The 6,576-nt window shown below is 40.6% G+C and overlaps 1 protein-coding gene across 1 annotated transcript in view; it reads right to left on the reverse strand.

The window, feature by feature from the left end:
• Window positions 1–6,576, reverse strand: part of LOC104489405 (insulin-like growth factor 2 mRNA-binding protein 3) — a gene marked incomplete at both ends in the record, with an annotated part of 85,014 nt that overhangs the window by 62,927 nt on the left and 15,511 nt on the right. The gene's annotated exons all lie outside the window — the stretch shown is intronic.

Genomic DNA, 6,576 nt, shown 5'->3' on the forward strand with positions numbered 1-6,576 from the left:
TCCCTAACACCACCACCACCCACCCACACAGGCCTGGAGTGAGCGTTCTGCATCTTGAAATGCTCTTCTCGACAGTCTTTGTTCTGGGCACAGCTGGAGCTTACAGCACAAAGCCACCTTGCCCGAACTACTCCTCACGTAGAGGTGTCACCCCCAATGCTACCGATGGCGACCATGAGGTCAGGCAACAAGCACCTTTTCTCCAGAAAAGATGAAAAAGTTTTGGTTCTATAGCATTTCTTAGCTGTTTCACTCCCTCTCAAGCAAATAAGAGCTGATTTAATCATTTTATCATATAAACAGGCGAGGAAGGGAGAAAAACCCAAACTACACACATCCCTGTTTAAGCTTTCACTTCCAATAAAGCCAAGGAAGAGTCAGGCGATGCTTCACTGTAGTAGGGAGGGGGGAAGTTCCCTTGAAGTCTGCAAAGATTTCCTTAAACTGTAATTTCAGCTAGCAACACTGCTGCAAAACAATGACCCTAAAGTACTGACGTACTGCTCTGAAATATCAAAATAACCTCACACAACGATCTGCACCTTAAAAGCCGGGTCCTAAAGTAGAACATAAAAGGGGGTGTTCATTCAGTATTATAAAATACCGGGGAAAAAATAGTGCAGAAAAATCCCAAACCACAAAATTGGCAGCCAATACGCTATTCAATGTGCCTTGAACTGTGTCAGGCCATTAGTGTCTCACACTTGCAGATTCAAATTAAAATTCATGAGAGTTTCGTAGCAAGGAGTGCCACTCACAGAAGGATCAGAGTGTGCAACAGCCCAGCCAACACACCAAAACTAGGTCTCACCCCAGCTCCACACCAAACTAGGCAACAATTGCTCACGCTGAGCAGTGCGTATCCACCGGTGAGGAGAGGTGGAAAAGTCACTTCCAGAAGCACGTGTACAAGTTTTATACACACAACTGCCACCTCACATTTCATTCCTGAAGGAAAATCTATGTATCTTCTCTTTTACTGTCCAACACCTGAAAGATGGACCAAAAATGAAAAAAACAATCTCTGTGTTTACCCAACAATAATGAATAGGACACAAGGTTTGGAGGTTTTTTCTTCCCATATGACTTTGGAAGACTGAGAAGTTTGATGCAATTTAAAACAACATTGGTAGCACAGAAATAACTCGAACATTGTGAAAGGAGAAGGAGGAGGAAAGGAGAGGAGCAAGGAATAAATGCCACCTTAAAATTACCAGTCCCTCTACCACATTCAAAAAGAGCCAAAGAAAATGGCAAGTCAAGCACAAAACAGGTACAGTCCTGCTGTGCACCTCAGTTTATGGCAATAGTGAGACACCTATTGTACAAACCTGAAAGGTCACTTCAAAAATAGCTATATGAGCCGTTTGATTTGAAACTATTTACACCTTCATCAGTTGCTTAGCTGCACCACAAGTAATTTTAACTTGTCACCCAGTGAACAAGTTTGAAGTCAGTGATTATTGGTGCATGTGAAATTTTTTTACGTTATTACTGTATCACAATTAGTAAAAGGAAAAAAATTATTAAAGCTTTTGCCATGACCATCAGAGGAATCACACAGAACCAGCATAAGGTAAAAGATTATGGGCATCTTTGAGTCTTCTCCTTTTCAGTTACTATCAGCTCCTGTTAGAATAACCCTAAACATATTTCTTAAAATTACCTGAAAATACACAACACTTGTAACCCCCTTTTCTCCCTCTGTCCTCCTCTCCACACAGAAGGAACAGATAGAAGTGGCAGGGCTGGGTTTCTGTTCCCAGGATCAGAAGGAGCACTGAGCTAGCAGCGAGAACCCGAATCCCCCACGTGCTGTGATAACCCGCGCAGCTGCTACTTGGAGAGATCGCTCCTCCCGCGCTCCGGCAGCCCTGCACAGCTCCTCGCTGCAGTGCAGCCTTAGCGATTAGCCGTCACCTCTGCCGCACCTGAGACCGCAGAGAATCAGCTCTTAACTTCCTCAGGAGGAATCCCAAATCAAATGTATAGGAAAGAGTAAGGGACAAAGCTGGAGCTGAATTTCCTGGAACAGCAACAGCTTCCACGAGGATGGGTTCTGACATCAGAAAGCACACTTTTGCACCGGGACAAAACTCTACCCAGTAGGCGGGGAATGGAGAGAAAAAAAATATGGGAGCACCTTCCTGGAAATACTCTCCCATCTCAGACAATGTCAGCTCTTTCAGGGTGCTTTCCATCTTCCTTACAACCCTATTTCTTCAGCAAAGCACAGCATATGCAACTATCCTATAGCCATCACATTCCAGGCAGTGTAAACCGACAGAGGGTTTTATTTTGTTTTGAAATAATGTGAAGTTTTGTTACTTTACAACTGCTTGCAGGTGTGTAAAAGAAATAGTCCCTTCAAATTCAGTGAAGATTTTATTACAATAGTTTCATTTAATACATAGCTCACATAGTCTTAAGTCCTTGGCAAAGCATTGCCAGCCTATCTCATCTATGTGATGCATGTACACCTTGCGTATACCCTTCTTCCAGTTTAAGCAGATTTAAATATTTTCTCCCATTCTAAATAGGCATTGCAAATAGATGTCAAATGAAAAAGTCTGGGCAAAATATGTTTGTGCTCTGTATCATATGAAGGTTTTTGAAAGCTACCTATTTTTAACAGCACATGAACAAGCGTTTCCACTTGTTTCTCCTTTTCCAAAACACCCAAGACACCTTTTATCACTTAAGAAGAAAAAAAAATAATCTTCTCTGGTTTGTGTATAACATTAGCCCATAAGCTAGTTTTTTTTACAAGAATTTACTTTAAGAGGAATTACACATGTTCTAATTCTTCTTTTCAGATATTATATAGGCAACTGGATTCAGTTACTTCAAGCCACTGATAATGTCTATACATCACAACATATTTATTCTGGGGATGTTAAGACACGAAGCCTTGTGTTTGGGTGACACGAATCTCTGCAACACTGAAAGGATGTAAAACAAAAAGACATCATTTTGCCACTTCACAAGGAAAGCAGCATGTTTGTGCTACGTGTATGCACAGACATGAAGGGGGAAACACCCTGAAGGTGGATAATTCACTAAAAGCCATCTTGGTCATCTGAGGAGGTACTCTCTCCTATACATGTATAGAGAAGATGTCCACCAGGACACCCAGTGCTCCAAACCCATGAGAACCCTCCACACATATGAAGCAATAGTAAACATGTCTTAGGGAAGAGACAGTGGGAGGAGGAAAGATGAAAAACTCATTATTTCAACATTCTTTCTTTCATACGTACTCTTTTGTTCTCTCTGCCCTCCCTACATACATCTTTAACATATCAAAATCCTCTTGGGTTGTAAAGGTCTTGAAAATTGTCCTTTTTTGCACCTCTGCATTAAACAAATTCTCACTATATGTTTTCACTCACTAATGCAATCTCACAATATGTTTTACACGACATTTAGCAAAGGCACTTAAGACCCTTAAGTGACAGCAATTTAAAAAAACCCAGAAGATAGATAATTATAAAACAAAGAACAATAAAATACCATGATCTTGCTAACAGTCCAAATTTTTTTTTTTTGCATCTCTTGGTGTATCTCACACGGCTGTCAAAATCAGAGTCCTTCAGAGGAGAGCATACACAGTTATTGAAGCAACTGCACTTCCACACTGTTGTTGTGCCCACACTTAGCAGTCTCTTCTCACCATCCTCCCTACCCCACGCCCCTGCTCCAAGACCTGCTGCCTCCTGCTTCTTCTCCATTTCTCAACAATAACACCATGTAATAGTCTCTTATTCCAACAGCCATATGAACTACACAAAACATTAGTGCCTGAAACCCACACAGCAGAAACCTACTCTTTTTAAACAAGAAAAAGAGTTAAACGTATTTGAAAGGAGATCAAGTGAACATCAACAACACTAGTCCATTCGATTGTTTGAACTCGGTACCCATGGGATAAAGTAAATGGCCTACCTTTTCAGCTCTTAGGAACGTGCTAAGAGCAAGTTCTTGCTCATTTCATCTGTTATAGGTCAGCACTGCTATACTGGTTAACTGGAAAAATTCTTGGCACCTCACACCAACAGCACAGAGGCAAAGCATACCAGTACCCACCAGCACCAAGTGTTGTTAATCCCTGATGCTGCCTCTGAGTTCGTGGTCCCCTGACCATAGCTCTGACAGTTACTCATGATGCCCCTGCAAACCCACTCACCAAAACTATCCTTTTCTTGTTGAGCTCCAAAGAGCTGCATGAAGACAAAACCCATCATTTCTCAAGCTTACTTTGCTGACAACACAAACTTAACACAGACAGCTGGAGATGAAATATTAAAAAAACCACACAAAAAACCCCAAACCCCAAAACAGAACACACACAACAAAAAACTGTTGTTAAGCTATACAGTAAGAAAAAACTTCTGTATAAAAAGTCCTGACATGAACTGCCGTAGAAACAAAGTTAGCGACTCCTACAGCCCAATGGAAAACTGCTACTCATTGACTGAATTTATAGGGGAAGGGGAAAAGGTGTCTTACTGTATACTCTGCAGCCAGCAAAATAAAAACAGGCAAGAAAAACCCAACACAAAGATACACCCCCACACTGAGCTTATTAGTTTCTCCTCCTCAGGTTGCTTCAAGTCACCAATGCTTGATCACAGAGTGAATCAATGTTTTTAATGCTCCTCTAGTGAGAAGGGGAGAATTAAAAACAAAAGCAGGTTTACAGGACAAAACAAAAAATCCTTAACTCTCAATTCATGTTAATGTGGGTGGGGAAAAAAGCAGAAATCGTTTTTTTAGTTACAAGGTGAAGGACGGGGCTGCTCTTATTTTCTTCACACTAAACAGAGGCAATGATACAGAGTAAGCCACTGGAGTAACTTGTCCTGCAAGATATGCTGCAGTCTCTGCCTGCCCCCGACTTCGTGCTGAAACTCCGTGAGTTTAAGCAACCTTTTCCAGTCTTAAGTTGTTCACATTTCATTCCTGAAAGCACCTGACAAACAGTAATAAGTCCATCCACACTTATTGAACACGTATTCGTGTAATTTTTATATATTTATAAAATCACGTATGTATATTTACACAACTAGTAGTTCTGATAAATAAAAAACAAAGGGTCATACTCCCTGCCTAAAAAGAAGGTATACTGAATTTCTGTTAAAAACCCACCCAAGATCAGTAAAGTGACAGAGTTCTTTATACCACTTCTATTAAAAGGTAATTAACTTCCAGTGTACATTACAAGCCACACTGTTGACACAGTTACTGTATTTTACCAAATCAAGCCATTAGCTTGTGAACCAGAAAGTTCATCTTGATGCCTTACCTACAGAAGAAATAAAGGAGAATGGTTTCAAACATTGACTTCTTAACAAACATCACCATCTTTAAAAAAACCACACACACTACTGATCTGGACAGCCGAACACTTGAAAAGAAAATGTTACTGCTCCAATTTCAGACCCAATTCAGCAACTGGAGCAGACAAAGCTTGGCTAAGCCACAGGCATACTGCAGCAATACTTGTCTTTGTGTTGCCTCATTATTTAATCCCAGACCTGGATTTAAGTGTACTCTGTACTAGCACTCTGATTTTCCATAAAAGGATTTTCCGTAAAATTTAGACAAAGAAAAAAGCTCATGGAAGACATAATAGTTGGCTCCTAACAACATTTTTCCCCTTTCATCTTGCACATACAACCCACTAAAGCAGCCACGTTGCAGAGGTGCACTATCTCAGCATTCAAGAAGAAAATCTGGCTCTTGGATTACCTCAGAGGTCTCTCTGTGTTGATGACCATGTTTCTTACCAGTGCTGGCGAAATACTGGATTTGCTTACTACCAGAAGGCTGTCCATGGGGCCAGTACGCCATGCAGCGCTGCTCTCTCAAGCTACCAGCCAAACAACTGGGCACAGGGCTGCGCCCTTCTTACGGGATAAACTCAAATACTTGGAAAGAGACTGGCTATTTGTGGACAGGACATGATAGCTCAAGAAGTTCAGCCAGAAGATTTATATTGGCACATCCAAGTACCATGATATAAAATAGGCAAATCAACCAATGTAAGCCCGACTGTAGTTCTTATGTTTATGTAGATTAGCCGGATAGTAGGCTTGCACCTGCTGCCATGTGCTGCAGGATTTCAGTTCGACAATTCTTCACATCACTAATTAGACTAAAAGCTTATATTCATTATTTGTAAATTCCCTTGAGTGGTCCATAAAGACTTCTAAAAATAAAATTCTAAAGATTCTGCCATTACCATATTAATGTTGAATTTCTTATTTTAAAAACTTACATTTTTCAGGTGTTTTTATTGAGAGAAGTCTGTTAAGTTTTTTTTAATTAAAGAATTAAGTACTGCTTTACATTTAATGGGAAGTTCCAACATCCTGTAGGAAAATGGGCTTTCATCTACCTTTATGGCTTCTAACATTTCAAGCATTTCTCTTTCCCCATGCAAAAACTCTTTGGAGAAACTGAAGGTTTTGGGGGGGGGGTTGGGGTTTTGGGGGAAGGCCTAATGGTTTGGGGTTTGGGGATTTTTTTCCCCCAGCTTGTTGGGGAGTAGGATTTTTTTTTTTTTTTTTATAA

The sequence above is a fragment of the Buceros rhinoceros genome, unplaced genomic scaffold (genome assembly GCF_000710305.1).
Source record: "Buceros rhinoceros silvestris isolate BGI_N320 unplaced genomic scaffold, ASM71030v1 scaffold16612, whole genome shotgun sequence".
Classification (NCBI taxonomy): domain Eukaryota; kingdom Metazoa; phylum Chordata; class Aves; order Bucerotiformes; family Bucerotidae; genus Buceros; species Buceros rhinoceros.